Source organism: Talpa occidentalis, unplaced genomic scaffold, assembly GCF_014898055.3.
Source record: "Talpa occidentalis isolate TD23 unplaced genomic scaffold, MPIMG_talOcc4v2.1 talOcc4.9, whole genome shotgun sequence".
In the NCBI taxonomy this organism is placed as follows: domain Eukaryota; kingdom Metazoa; phylum Chordata; class Mammalia; order Eulipotyphla; family Talpidae; genus Talpa; species Talpa occidentalis.
In genome coordinates this window covers 102,912,599-102,929,348 of record NW_023605305.1, presented here as the reverse complement: position 1 = coordinate 102,929,348, position 16,750 = coordinate 102,912,599, and the positions used below count along the sequence as shown (strand labels likewise).

General features: G+C 34.2%; 1 pseudogene; it reads right to left on the bottom strand.

The window, feature by feature from the left end:
- Positions 1 to 7,334: 7,334 nt before the first annotated feature.
- On the bottom strand, positions 7,335 to 8,002 carry LOC119236892 (AN1-type zinc finger protein 6-like; annotated as a pseudogene).
- Positions 8,003 to 16,750: the final 8,748 nt, after the last annotated feature.

Below are 16,750 nucleotides of genomic sequence, written 5' to 3'. Positions count from 1 at the left end.
TCAGTCCTCCAACATAACATACTCCACCACTCTCCCCACTCCACCTTTCTCTCCCTACTCCCTCTGCCCTCCTGAGGGGTTATTCTAAGTGAATTGAGTCAGAAGCGGAAAGATAAATGCAGGGTGGTTTCACTTATATGTGGAATCTAGAGAAACCAAACAAAGGCTCGCTCAAAGACAAACTGTAAGAATGACCCTTCAAAGCAGACAGTAGATCTGAATTGCATTGTTTTAATTAGTGTAGTTTTAGAATATATTTTACTGTTACTGGAAGAGTTTTCCTTCATCACATGTTCAAATTGTTTTTGATATTTTATAGATTGATTTTTCCAAATGAACTCTAGATTTAAGGTAAAAATAGCATAAAAATGAGAAAAGTGAAATATATGTTGCTGTTGCTCTTTTTATTGATACTTTATTAATTTGTGTGTTAATGTTGGAAAGAGTGAATCTTACTATTGAATTGACAATACAAAATTTCCTTGGCTTATCAAGTACAAGTACTTCTTGGATGACAGTGGGGCACTTAGATTCCATGTAGTTGTTGGTTTGTAAACATTTTTGTATCTCACAGATTTGTTTCTGGCTATCTCTTTTGTTCCGTATTCAGAAAAAGTGAAACTATTTCTTGGGATAATTAATACACCTGGAGAAGCTAAAACTTAACATCATCATTAATCAAATCTATCCTAATTTCTAAGGAATGGTTGTCAGAAAAGTTATGACACATTTTTTCTTGAGAAACAGAGAGAAAATAAGTCATGACTTTTCCAACAGCCCAGTATAGAAGGGTATATAATTCTCTACGTCATCAGAGAGGATAAAAGGTAATGACTTGGTAATATCGGTATTTCCTTCTGTACCTAATACACATGCATACCCACACACCTTTAGGTAAAGCCAGCCCATCAAGACCTCAGTTGAAATGAATTTCTGTTTTGCTACAGCAAATGTCCAAGATAGCAACCATAAGGACAATCTGCTTAACTTTGATGTTAAACTTTTAAACCTTGACTTTTTTTTTTTGAAGAATGAAGTTCTAATATAAATTAAATTGTTTGATAACAATTTAGATTTGCTCTTACATTCTATGCTGATTTTTTGATTTTTGAAACATTGCCTCTGGCTGATGTTGATTTTAATCCTCAGACATCCAATGGTTCACCAAAAAGCACACCCTGTTTTCTCTTCAATAGACATACTCTCTACAAATGGGGAGCATCGGGACCTGTATTATTTGACTCAGGAACACCAGTATATGCAACATGGGATTAGGGAGGAAAAAAGAATATGCCCAGTTTACATTATCTATTTATTCTGGTGATTATATGAGATGTTTGAGAGAGAGGCCAACTTTATCTTGTGGATTTTCTATTACAATAGACCTTGGAAATCTTCATTTAATATTGGACACTGATTCTTGGTGAACGTACTCAAAATAGATATGTAATAATTTTTACTGAAGATAATACCTACAGCTTCAAAAACAATGGTTTTTTAAAATTATATAACACATATAAGGAGCTTAATATGACTTTCAATTCCTTTGCTGTGAAAGATTTAGCTTGTTTGTTAATTGAGGCCTACAATTTACATATTAATTAGTACTATTTGTAAAATTAATATCTAATCAAAGTCATATCATAGACTCTGAAAATGTCTTATTATTGTAGTAATTTGCTTCTTAAATGGCAGCTGTGAAAAGTTATTTTGAGTGCCTATCAAAATTTGTTTATGTGGTTATGGGGTTTACATCTTAATTTCCAAAAGGGAAGCACTGTATAAAACAGCAGTTTTTAGTTTGACCCAAGAGTTATAGTGAGTAGTATAGACCATGGAAACTCATCCAAAGTTCCTTAAAATTTACTCTTTCTTCTAGTTTCCTGAAATTTGTAATCAGTCCCTCTTTTTTTTTTTTTTACTTACTTGAGGAATAGTCCTATACAGTTTTGCTTTAAAGAATTCTGTTGTTTCTACTGTGAAAATGACTCATTTACCAAATTAAGTCTTATATTTGCTAAGGCTTGTTTATGACTTTTTTTTTCTATACCTTTCTTGAGTTACAAACTGCTGTAATTTATCTTTACCTTAAAATTTCATAGCCCTATGAGTTTATCCACTTAATGATAATTTATGGCATACCCATGGTATAAATCAGGACTTCTCAAATTGAATTGACAAAAACTGAAGCTAAATTAAACAGATACTAATTTCAGAGGAGGGTTTTTATTATCTTTACTTGAGTCATACACCTAATGCTGAATCAACTGTTGTTGCCAACGTATGTGATAATATGGTGATTCAAAGCAGGCTTTTTGCCAGATACAGAGAGGAGTGGTGGAGGGAAATGTTGAAATTTATATATGAAAAAGGGAGAAAAATTTTATGTTGTATGGAAGGTAATTTCTATGAGTATGAAATTTTATTTTTTGTTTTTTTCTTTACTGTTGTATATTCAGCTGTTGGGAGAGTATTGGTTCAAAATAAATATTCAGTAAGTACATTAATGAATGAATGGACACTTGTGAGGTACTGTGCTGTTTTCTAGTGATACAATGTTTGCTTTATCCTCAGGTAAATGACATGCCTAAACATTATTAAATATTGTAATTCTGATTTATATACTTCTAAGGAGCATAACTTGAGTTACTACATAGTTCTTCTGTTCCTACTGTTTTTATTTTCCCTAACTGCACTAGAAACTCATTGAGAACAAAGTTGATGGTTTCTTTTTTAAATCTCAATATAACAAGTAGATGTTAGTTTAGTTGAATCATATTTGAATAAAAAAGGGGCTTAAAATGAAAGTTTGCTAAACAAATAAAGGGTTAATTTTGTGGAATCATCTCCAGTTTAGTTATATTGTTGTAGAGTCTGATACATTCATTTCTGGTAGTTAAATTAGCCATAGTAAGCTTATTATGTCTGTTTTGCCTTGTGAGTTATTTCTTCTCTATTATCGAGAGGTATGAGAGTGAATTATTAAATGCAGTTGTAAAAAATTACAGGACACTTACATAAAACTCCTATTTAGTAGGTAATATTTTGTTTTGATTAAATTGTTTAGATGATTACACCACATAATTTAAAGATACAGTGTATAATTCTTTATCAGTGTATAATTCTTTATCAGCATCTATGTTCTTTGAAATGATGAAATGTAGACTATAAGACTGGTGTTCCTTCTTCCTCTTTCATCTAATTTCAAGTAAATTGTGCTTAAGTAATGCCTCACTTCTGTTTATGATGTAACCAAGAATTCATTACCCATGTGGAGGTTAATTTTGAATGAACTTTTCATTCAACATTTTTGTGCCTTCATATTTTTTTCTTATACTACTGTAATATTTACTTTGGGGGAATATTTTACAATAATGACATAAGACATCATTATTGCTAATTGATGACTATATTTCATGGTACTAGGTATGATTTTAAATGCTTATTTTTATTGAACTATGCACTATTTTGATTAAAAATACTTTTTCAATATTGTGAATATTTTATTCTTGAAAAAATGGACTTGGTTGTTTATAAATGGAAATCAGAATCTTTGGGAGGGAGACTTTTGGCAAGGCAAATATTTTATACAAATAGTGGAAACAGTGGGAGAGGACCACACGAAGCCTGCATCCCCTTTTGAACCTTCAGTAGCATCCTCCAGGGAAAGTCACCAAATGAAGATTGTTTAAATGACAGCAGTAGGGTGCATAGTAACACTGCTCCTCAAAGGAAGCATCACCTTATCTGACCTAGTCTTGGAGTAAATCAGGCGCCTGCTTCACACAGTTGACGATAATGTCTCCAACCATATCCATTTTTTAGCGCTCAGAGTCATTTGAGGACATCTTTTATTTGTTTATTAGATATTTATAGCATGTATTTTGTTGAAAGCAAGATGAATGTATTCTTTAGGTGGACCTTAACAACATATAAATCTATGGGTGTCGATGGTTCTTTGAGGAATTGGTTCTGGTGGTATGCAGTGTTACCCCCAGTGGAGAGATCAAATTTATGCTCTTACCTGCCGGAGCTCTTACCTGCCATTCAGTAGATTTAAACATATTGTCTATTTGTATTACAATCAGTATTTAAAGGATTGCTATTTTCATTTAATCTTTTCTGAGACATTAAATTTGGGGCTGTTTTCCTTGTAGTTTCATAATTTGAAGAAGTGTAAAGTCCCACATGAAGAGAGCCATTATGCAGCTTGAAACCTAGGCAGCAATTACTTTGTTTAGTTTGTAGAAATTGATCCTCTTGGCAAAGTGTTCCAAATGTAAAGAACTATGAGGAACATTGGGTTGGTTTTGATTATACAGCATGTTCAGTTGTGACTCTGTCCATCTCTTCACTGAAAGATCAGTGGTTAAGCATATGCTGTTAGCTGCCAGAGTCAACACTCATATTTTTCTTTCCATTCTGTGAAAAGAACTTCAAATGTTATTATTAATAAAAGCTTCTACTGCAGCCTGTTGGTCCGGACTAAAAACACACATTATTCCATGTCCTATTAAGAATTCCAACCTGGAAAGGTCAACTGTTAGGTTTATCACAGTGTTTATGGAGGTTCTGATTATTTATTTAGCACTGTAGAGTAACTGAGATTTTTAGCATTCATAAATTAGAATGCATTATTGTAACAGTAATTAACAATGTAGATTTATCCATTAGAGTACATTTCTCATAATTTTTAAAACAAACTTATGTATAAAAGAACAGTGATGTTTTTACAAATTATATCTAAGTTGGTAAGTGGTAGTATTCATTTCCTATCTTTGTTTTCACTTTTATATTAAAACATTGAAAGACATTATCTAGCCAATTAATTGTTAAATTAATTAGTTGGATAACTAATTAATTTCTAAAAAAAGAAAGGATAAAGAAAACAACTGATTGTCAATGGTAAATTCTTACAATGTCTTATCTAGATTTTGCAAAAATGAGTCATATGGAAGGAATAATAATAATACCCAATAATAATACCTAATATGTTTTAGAAATCTGCTTTTTAATTTTAGATTAAAATAGCTGCATTTTTTCTATCATTTCATATGGGTGTTGCAAGTATAGAAATACAAAGCAGAGCAATATGCTGTCACTATATCTATGTCAGTGTATATGTGGGAGCAGAGTGATACTCATGTGAGGTAGTTTATTAAGGTTCTGACTACCTTTCAGGGTTTTTTAATTAACATAATTAACATGTAAAAATATGTTGGTTCCAGGTATATAACATTGTGATCAATATTTGCATGTTTTATGAATTGATCACCGTAAGTCTAGTTAACTTCCATCAACATATATAGTTACGGTTTTATCCTTGTATGAGAATTTTTAATAATTTGCTCTTGTCATCTTTCAAATTTTCAATAGATTATTAATTATATACTGTACATTACATTTCCATGGCATTTATTTTATAACTCCAAGTTTGTACTTTTTGACCCTACAATTTACCCACCTCCCAAACCTTTACTTGTGACACCACCAATTTTTTTTTATATTTATGAGTTTTTCTATTTTAAAGATTTTCTATATAACTGAGACTATACAGTTTTTCTCAATTTTACTTAGCATAGTGCCCTCAAGATCAATTCCTATTTTAGTGTTTTTTGCAGGCTGGAAAATGTTCTTTTCTATAGCTGAATAATACTCCAGTGTGTGGTGTGTGTATGTTATTTTCTTTATCCATTCATTCATCAATGCACACTTAGTTTGTTTCCATGTTTTTCTTAAGATTTATTTATTTATGCATACAAGAACTGGGGTACAGGCCAGTGGTGTGGGGGGTGAGAGGATTCACCAGAGACAGAATGGGGAACAGAACAGGCAGATTGACTGAAATACACTGCTGAGGGGAGCAGCGGGTGAGTCAGGAGAAGTCTGCTGTGCTATGTGGGTAGCTCCCTGGCCAAGCATCGAACTGGTGCTACAGTGGCTGCAGATAGGTTGTGTCTTAATGCCTTGTACCACTAGGGAGGCCCTTTGTTTCCATGTTTTAACTGTTGTAACTAATGTTGCAATGAGCATAATGCTGCAAGTTAATGTTTTTATTTCCTTTGGATTAATACCCAGAGTGAAAATGCTGGATTATAGGAGAGTTCTAGTTTTAATTTTTTAGGATGCTCCATATGGTTTTATGTAATGCTTCACCAATTTATGTTCTCAATAGTGCATAAAACCTCCCTCTTAACATAGTGACAAACACTTATATCTTGTCTTTTCATAATAACCTTTAGAACAAGTGATAATGAGATATCACTGTTGTGTGTTTTTTTTAAAGATTTATTTATTTATATAAGCCCTGGGTACAGTCAGAAGCTGGGGAGGGTGAGAGGATTCACCAGAGCCAGAATGGGGAACAGAACAGGCAGACTGATGAAATACACTGCTGAGTGGAGAAGCAGGCATGGCAGAAGGGGTCTGTCGTGCCATGTGGGACCCTCGCCAGCAGCCGGGGATCAAACCTGCACTGCAGAGGCTGCAGGCAGCTTTGCAGCCCAGCGCTCAACCACTGTGCCACCAGGGGAGGCCCGAGATATCACTGTTTTGATTTGCATTTCCCTGATGATCAGTGTTGTTGAGCATCTCTTCCTATATCTGCTGATAATGTGTGTATCTTATTTTTTTTGCCATTTTCCTTTTCATGTAATCAAAGACTGATGGTTAAGCTAAATACAGCACAATTACATCAGATTATTATTCATATTGTACACATAGACCAATGAACATACCTAAGGAAACCAGAAGTAATCAATAACATACATACATATTTCTTTCCCTCACTCAGAAAAAAAGTAAAGCATATAAACATAGAATCTGAACAGTACGCATACTTCTTTGACAAGTGATTCAGACACAAACAGTAGGTGCAAAGAAACTATATGCTACTGTGCATAACCGTTGTTAATGAAAAAATAGGAGCAGCCATAATGATTAAGACACTGCCAGTTACTGATGCTAATTGGGCAATAATGGACGTTATCAAAACAGAAATCATGGTATACATAGAAAGAGAGCAGGAAAATAAATTGCAAGATAAACACGTGCTTGTATAATAATGAAAAAAATCATAGGTCTCCACTTTTGTTAAATGCTATCTGAACACAACTAACGCAAGCATTATTTGTAAAGTTAAATTAGGTCTTTTCAGTCACAGAAACTGCATTGGAAATAAAAGTTCAGAATCATTTTCAGTACCCCCTCCCCCCAAAAAAAACCCTTTTCTTTGGAACACATGCATATTTAAAAGGTAAGTGCAAGATACATTGCCCTGCATCCCAATGACTAAGGAAAGGAAAACTTCAAATCAATTTTTAGTTTGAAGATAATCAAAGGATTTTGTGTTCCAGCAGGAGTTCAACTCTGCATATTTTTGCCATCACTACAGGATTTTCTTTCCTGCTTTCCTCAGCAGCATTAGCTTTGTAATTGTAGGAGTAGTCGTGTATGTCTGAGTAATGGCTTACACCACAGTGGACATTTCCACGGCAGAATTCAGACCCATCAAGTCCCACTTTTTTCCTGCACATAAAACAGTGTTTGATTGTTTTTTTTTTTTTTTTTTGAATTTTCCAGAAGACTTGTCTTGCTCTTCAGATGACTGCTGTGTCATACCTGATATTCAGATGGAGGGTCGCATTAAAGAGGAAAAAGCCTCTCTACCTCTGGTTCCTTGCAGGTCTTCTGTTTCAGGTATTGCTTTGTCCACAGATGTGGTGTCCACTTGGGAAAGGCTATGATTCTGATAAAAGTGACTGGTTTGATAAAATACTTGACTACAGAGCTGAAAGCATTGAGCCACTGCAACTCTGTTCTCTGCACTGGACTATAAGGACTCAAACTACTAACAGATGATCTTATTCTACAATTACTACTATTCTGTCTCGGGGGATATCCTTTGTAGCATATGGATACATGCCATTTGTACTCTTCCATAAAATCCACCACCAGTCGAGCAAAGCGTAGGCACTTAGCCGTGATTAGTTTCTTGAGCCATATTCCCCTGTTGAATAGAGTTGAGGTTGATAAGCCAACAGCTGTCTTGTATCTCAGGACAAACATTAAATTCCTATCTTACCTATCCTCCCGAGAAGCTATTTAATGTTTTTGAGTTTTATGCAAGAAAACATTTTAATCCTTCAGTATTTTACTGCACGAGTGTTTTATTGAGGAATCATTCCTCAATCTAGCATGGGTCCCACAGCTATGGTTGAAGTGCTCACACAGGCTAAATCCAGCTGTACAAGGCTGGATGGAAGTAGTGGTAAGGGTCCAACAAAGAGATCAGGTCACCTTAAATTTTGGTCCTGTTTCCAGATATGTGACCCTAGTGGCAACTTGCTGCAGGTCACCAACAGACAGTGGGGAGAGGAGAGACAAAGACTTGCTCCATCTGCCTGCCATAGACTTTTTTTCTATTGCTTATAAAACTGTTCATTTTTTTCCACAGTGATATGCTGGACCAATAATGGCATGGTTGATAAGGAGCTCTTTATGTCTTCTTTGGAAAAATGTCTATTGAAACCTCTGCCTGTTTTTTTTAAATAGGTTATTTGTTTTCTATAGAATTGTATGAGTTCTCTATGTAGTTCAGATATTAACTCATCAGATACATGATTTGCAATTTTTTTTTTTTTTTTGCCATTCAGCAGGTTGCCTTTTCTTTTTGTTAATGTTTTCCTTTGCTGAGTAGAAGCTTTTGAGTTTGAGGTAATCCCACTTGTACATCTTTGTCTTTGCTTGTGGTGTCAAATCAAAAACAATCATCACTAAGACCTATGTTAAGGATACCACTGAAAATTTCTTTTAGGGGTTTTCTGGTTTCAGGTTAGTCATTGCTGTGAAAGTATTTGTACCTACAAACATAACCATTTTGTCAAGCTTAAAATGAAATGTAATTTTAAAAGTTTGTATTCTGGTAGTTGAATTTTTTTGCCAATTAATAGAAAAATCATTACTTTTAGACTAGAATGTTTTGGTGTCTCTAACTTTGCTTGGAAGTTCTTTTTGACCCAGGTCAGTTGTCAGAGAAAAATTCAGTTTTGAGTCATAATCTGTCAACACTCCTGCCAACTGAACGCCTTTGTCATGAAGAAGTAATCGGACATATGCATCACAACATCCATAACATATTTAAGGAATAAATTGAGGTGAAATCTAACATTATTATGCTCTGTTTGAATGAATTAAAGACAGAAATATACACTATTACTAACACTGAAAGTTAAAAATACTAACATGAAGATTAATATAAATGCCCTGCATGCATTTTATAGAAATGATAAAGATGTTAAAGAAGAGATTACTCACTAAAGTATAGGTAGAGTCTTTGAATTAAGAATCCAACCATGGGGCCTCCCTGTGGTGCAAGGGGTTAAGCACCACACTATGAAGCATTCTACAGCCTCTGCATCACAAGTTTGATCCCTCGCCGGCCAGGGAGCTACACACATGGTGAGGCAGACCTCTCCTGTCTCACCTGCTGCTTCCCTCAGCAGTGTATTTCGTCAGTCTGCCTGTTGTGTTCCCCACTCTGTCTCTGGTGAATCCCCTCATCCCCTGCATCTCTGGCCTGTACCCCAGCTCTTATATGCATAAATAAATAAATCTTAAAAAAAAAAAATCCAACCAATAGATCACAGGATGATTTCTAAAATTTGTATCTAAAACAAATTAGGAAAGAAATTATTCTGAAGATGAAAAGAACACAAAGTATGCCAGAAAGTCTTGTCACATGCTGTTAAAGATAAAGATCTAATCTTTCTAAACTGTTGCATTTCAGAAGGAAGAATATACTTTATCAGAAGTAGAAAAAACATTTACTTCTAGTAAATAGGGATTTTAACTTCTTATGTCTTATAAAAACAAGAAAACAGATAAAATGAGTTTGGTGATTTCCTATTATGTTAAAATTAGAAAAAAAAAATATATATATATATATATATATATCCCCATGGATTTTTTTTTAAGTGTAAAAGCTGCTAAAAGCAACTACTGTTGTTACAAAACTAAGGATTGAAAGGCAGTGTGAGCCACACTGTGAGAAAGAACAGATCAAAGTGCTGACCAAATACTTCATTATGAAGTAAAAAGTAAAAAAAAGAAAAAAAAAGAAAAATGAAATAATCATTTCTATAAAGACCCCAAAGTCAAAACACAAAGTTTTAGGGCAAATGTGATGATACTTCCAATAAAATACACATTTGTAGAGCTCAGAAAAAAAGTAGAAAGAACAAAAAATATCACAGAAATAAAGACAAAATTGAAAGGAGAACAAGACAACATAAGCATCCAGGATAATACAGGAGGGAATCTAGAGTATGAATTGAGGGAAGTAACCAAAATAAAATAGAAATACAGAGGAGTGAAGAAGGATTAAAGGGAATAGTTAGATTCCCAAGAAAGGCATAGGAGATCAAATATACATAATTGGAGTTCCTCAAGAAGAAAGCCAAAATAATGGAACAGAATATAGAAACATGTAATTCAAGAAAACAGCCCCGAAGTAAAAAATGGCTTGGATCTACAGTTTTGGTAGGACATATCATTTACCAGGACAATTGGAACTAAAATTTTCAATAATGACATATGTTTTGATAAAGTATTGGTGCTTAAGGATAAAGAAAAATCCTTTCTAAAGCTAAGTCAATATATTGTTGCCTAGAAGATAGAAAAAAATACCAGAATATAGTGGAACAACATTTATGTAATAAGGGGGAATGTATAAGTCAAGGATTCTATGTATAGCCAGATTGTGTTTGAAGTGAAAATTCAGTAGAAAAGTTGTTTTGGACCCAGAATCACTCAGGGATTATCACTCCCCAAAACCCTTTGAGGAAACTGCTTGCCAGTGAACCTTAATCAAATAAGGGGTAACTAGAAAGTAAATGGCAGTGTTGTGAACTTTTAATATATTTTATTAGGAACCAAAACTAATGGAAATGTGGATCTCATGATGACAAACCAAATGAAAAAATTATATGTGCTTTAATAGTGAAAAAAAAAAATTGGTACTTACAAAACGTGACCAGAAAAAAGAGAGAGGATGAAGTAGAGCAGTTCTGTTACTACATCTGAAATATCTGGGAGACAGACTAGCATTTCAAATTTACAAAATTGGGTAATAGATAAAATAAGCTCATTAAATCACATATAAATATGCTGGACTGTCTCACTACGTGACTGCTACTGTCTAAATCTGGAAACTGTTGGCCATATTCCTCTTCATTCTATCAGGCATTATTAGACAGGATTTTTACTGAGGCAAATCCTACATAAAAGATGAGATTTAAATTGACAAGATCTTAGGTATAGGAAAAAAAATAAATGTGCTTTTTGTCATGGTATGGAAGTGACAAATATTATCTTTTCCATTAATACTTGTTGAGTGAATAAATATGTGATATTGCATATTCCGTGTAAGAAAAAGAACTGCAAGAAATGAGTAACACAAATATATCATAGAAGATAACTGCAGAGTACACATTGCATTTCCCAGCTAGAGACTATGGATTACAACCAGTTTTAATGAGTTGAAAGTGAGTTTGCTGAGAATGAAGCAGAAAGTAAAGTAGAATAGAAATAAATAATTTTTCGTTTGCACGTTTTTGTTAAAGTGGAGGAGACTGAATGTAGACTGTAAGTGGGGGTTAGCAGAAGGAACCGATTTGATGTCATAGAGATCAGATCATGATGGGGACCACAGGAAGAAAGGTAAACATTTAATTCAAATTGGAAGCCTCCTTTGAGAGTAGAATTAGTGGTAGGAATGGAGACCGTTATATCTGTTGTTGGTATATGAAAATTAATGAAATTCTGCCTAAATGGTCTTATTTTATTTCACAAAATGAGAAATGTAGATGAGTGTTGAAGAGGGAAAGAAAGTGTTAGTATTTGAGTATAATGAAGTGTGAACTGGATGATAATGAAAATGGTAGTGAGCAAAGTGAGCTTTAGCTCACTTGAAAAATCTGACTATATTTTTTGGTGGCACAGATATAAATGTGCAGTTTTTCTGTGGTGATGTTTATATACTGGGTGCAGTGTACATTGGTGGGGACTTTGCAGTTTTTAAACAAGTGTACAAAGGTTTTTTGAAAACTTTTGGAAGCTGTCAATGCATCCATGCCAAATAGAAACAAAAATAAATCAAAGGACTCATAGGTTGAGGAAAAAAATAAGTTGTTGTTGAGGAATAAGACATTTCCATGAATTTGGAGGAAAAGGCTTAGAGAAAGTAAGAGAGAAGCACAAAATAGAGATAGGGAGAAAGAGAGAGAGATAATGTATTGTGTGGGTGAGAGAGTTATTGGCCTATTAATCTCCAGATTTCAGTACTTAAGTGTTCTAGACAATAACAGGATTTTATGTGTGTCATGTGTTTATTTAAAGTAAACAAATACAAAGCTATTAAAACTATTGTCGAACATTTTACATTTTAGGGTGCTTTTTTTCTTACAAAGTGTCTTTTTTATAACAGGTTTTTTTATTCATTTATTTAGTTACCTATCTATCTATCTCTTTATTTACTGAGGTAACATTGTATATGATTTAGAGGTATGGAATTACCCCCTGTGTATTGTTATCACTAAGACATCCAGAGTCCTCACCCATAGTCCATAGTATTTCCTCCCCACTTTGCTGTCCTCCCCGGACCCCCACTGGCAGCCTCAGTTCTACAGACAGAGCTCTAGGGTTTGTTACTAGAACAAACTTTGGCTTTATCTGACTCTTTGTTTAATAACAACGTTTTTCAAATAGGTGATAGAAATACAGTGAAAATAATGGTCGTTGAAGGTAAGAGCACATGGTATAGAAGTAAAGATCACAGATACTGACATATCTTTTAAACTGCATTATCATAGGAAAATTATTTAACTCCTATAACTTATAATATCCTAATAAGTATAATTAAAGAGCTACTATAAACCTTAAAAAAAGACTCATATAACAAGCTTAGTGAAAAGAATAGTAAGAAAGAGCTGGGTTATGTTATTCTGTTGTTGCTCTTGTTGTGATGCTTACTATTATTGTTAAATAGGTCCTGGACATTGGGGTTATCAGATTTTGAATGTAGAGGAGTCACATGCAAAAATTGTCGGTGAATATCAGGAATTTATAACAAGAAGAATGATGGAAAATGGTAGTGAGGATTGCTAGAGATGATGTCATCAGATAGCTTAGAACAAAAGAACCCTTATTTTTATTCTGAGGGGAAATTGAAAATACAATTTTAAATACTTAAAAGAATTTTGTCCTCATTCTGCATTTGTATCTAGAAAAGAATAAAATGAAATAGCATTCTTTGCAGGAATTGGAAATCTAGGGTGAATAGTTAGAGTAGAATGGAATCTCTTCTTGGCCTTTCAGCTAACATCAAGTGTAGAGTAGAATGAATTCCAGAAGGAAAAAATATAAAGGACTAAAGGATCAGTGGACGATAGGTATGGAGAAATGAATCATAGAGCAGTGTAAAGATGAAAATAGAGGAAGAAGTGTGAAATCAGAGGACTTACCCCAACCGGATAATAGCAAGAATGATGGGCATGAGTTGAAAGCATGGGCAGAGTACTCAGCTCTCTTTCACCAAAGTAAAATTATAATTATCTTCATGTTAGTGCCTGCTGATTCTTCTTTTGATGTTACAAACGTAGAGGTGCTAGAGACATGACCATTCCACACATGAATGATTGAGACTGAGGACATAATAGATTGTTTTCAAATTGTTTTAGAATAGTCACATTTTTTAATAAAAGTAATTGAAATTACCTTTCATGTGTAAATACAGCTTCACAAAACTGTTTTGCTTAATTTCAATGATTTCAAATGAGAAGATAATTAAATACAGTGTAGAAAATTGCATTTTAGATAGACTATAAACTATTTTGTGGGACTTTAGATTGGCTCGCTAAATTTTCTCAAAAACCTTCATTTGCAATTTAAACATATTGGTTATTTCAAAATCTTGGGTACATGAAAGTTGCATTTAAATGCTAGAATAATATTTGAAAGAGAATAAAAATATTGTGAGCATTTAATATGTGATTTTTAGGTAGTACTTAAAATTTTAATTACAAATGTAACCCAGAGCTGAGAGATTTTCTTTGTCAGCCTTAAACGACACATAGCCAGCTGACAGCATGTGCTTCATTAGCACATCTGAAGGTTTGACCTCTTCTTGTCTGCTGCAGGGAGTCTCAATGAATTGTGGCTCCACAGGCATCAAAATAGAGACCATCATCTGAATATGATCGTCAATTACTATAATCTTAGTCATTTGCATTCTTCTTGAAACACCATAATTACAACATTAAATTAATAATTGGAACATTAATTTTTAAGACTTCTAGAATGAAATAAATAAGCCATAGTAATGATCAAATTATTCATTTGGAAATTATTTTTTGACTAAGCAGTCAGTGGCATAAAGTAGATTAATATTGGCATTTGTAATAATTTATATGTTATAGATTTACTACATAAACTAAAAAGTAAAAGGCAATAATTATTTAATACTACTGAGAGATATATGCCCTCAAATTGACAGATTCATGTTTACAGACTTCAAAATGGATACACTTTTTTTGGGTCTAGGGATCAGTTGGTTTAGTTTTCATGTAAACAGGCATTTTCTGAGCTCTTAGGAGCCACCTCATCTTGTGGACATTATGTTCTTTACTGCCACAATGGAAAACAAAAAAAACATGGAGCAAGGACAAAGTGATTTGATATTTACCTCAAAATCACCAACCCCCAAACACAAAATTTTCCTTAAGCCTTTTCAGAGAGGGTGAGAATACTTGGTCAGTACAGTGAGCATTTAGCCAACAAGGATCATTTTCTACATTTTATAGAGACACAAGGAATTTTTCCCAGCAGTATAATCCATCTCATAAAAGTCCACAAACAAATGCTAATTATCTTGTCAGAAACAAATGAACATATCCAAAAGGAAAAAAAAAATGGGAAGAAAGAACCATTTAGTGCATCATTTCATGGCACATTCTTGCAACTTTCCAAACTCTCTGAAACTATTTTAGATTAAGAATAAAAGAAAAGATTCTTTCTCATTTTTCCTTTTTTAAAAAGATTTATTTATGTAGATTCTTTCTCATTTTTCCTTTTTTAAAAAGATTTATTTATGTATGCATACAAGTGCTGGGGTGCAGGCCAGACTAGAGGTGCAGGGGGCAGTGTGTGAGAGAATTCACCAGAGACAGAGTTGGGAGCAGAACAGGCAGATTGACTGAAATGCACTGCTGAAGGGAGCAACAGGCAAGACAGGAAAGGTCTGCCATGCCATGTGGACCATGTGGGTTATCTCCCTGATAGGGGATCGAACTCATGCTGCGGTGGCTGCCGATAGCATTATTTTGATGAGACTTAACCCCTTGTGCCACCAGGGAGGCCTCTCTTCCCCATTTTTCATTTCGCCTTTCTGATCAAATATTAATAACACGCTGCCTTACACTGTGCAGGCACCAGCCATCGTGTATCTTACTGTGACCCACTGGAATATCATATTCCATAGGTTGGTCCAAAAATGTAATAGACTTCATGATTCCAAAGACTTTAAGGAAGATTTACAGGAGTAGGTTTTCTTTATTGTATTTTTATTGAGTTGTATTTTTTATTGACGTAATGTTGGCTTACAATGTTATATATGATTTAGGGGTACAGGTTCACACCTCTCAGATGTATGTTAACTGTATCACAACCACCACCAAAGCACCAATAGTCCATCTGGCCCCTACCCTGCTAATCCCTACTCTCTCCCTCAGGTAGTCTTCATTCTACAGTCCTACTGCTAGGGTTTGTTTTGGTTTAGTTTCAGCTGTACCTTTATTTTGTTTCTTTATATTCCATATATGAGTGAAATCATCCAGTATTTGCCTTTCTCTCTTTGATTTATTTCACTTAACATAATTCCCTCCAGTTGTATCCATGTTGTAGCCAGTGCTAGGAGTTCATATTTTTAGAAAGATGAGCAGTACTCCATTGTGTGTATACCACATATGCTTAATCCACTCACCTGTTGTTGGGCACTTAGGTTGTTTCCGCACCTTGACTATTGTCAACAGTGCTGCAATGAATGTAAGAGTGCATCTCTCCCTTTGAATTAGTGTTTTTATATTTTTCAGATAGATACCTCGGAGTGGAATTGTTGGATCATATGGGAGATTTACAGAAGTATTTTAAAATCCTCATTTTGAAATAGTTAAAGAACTGTAGACCACCATCATGTCTCACTGGATTATGCTAACAGCATTAACATTTGTCTCCTAGCTCTCATTCTTTCTCTGCTGTTGCTTGAAATAGCCAGAATAAGGTTTTAAAAGTCAGATTATGTCTCAAAATTCTCAAAAGAATTTTCGTCTAAATCAGAGAAAATGTCTAAATCGTTACATGACTTGTGGGTGGTCAGAGGACCTGTCATTATCTCTTAACTTTTCCTCTAGCTTGTTTTACTCTAGGGACACTGGCATTCTTGATAATTTTTGAGCATTTCAGACACACCCTCCCACTTAAGAATATTTGCATTTACTGCTCTAGCCAGGAACATCCTTTCCCCAGGTGTAGAAATGACTTTATCCCTCAGTTTCTTTAGCTGTTTACCCTGTTAACTGCTTCAATAAGCTCTCCTTTGAGCTCATTATATAACTTTGCAACTCTGGGATTCCTTATCCTACCTGAATTTTCTCTACATTTATTTCTACCAGACTTCTAATTTGTTTATAATATGTTT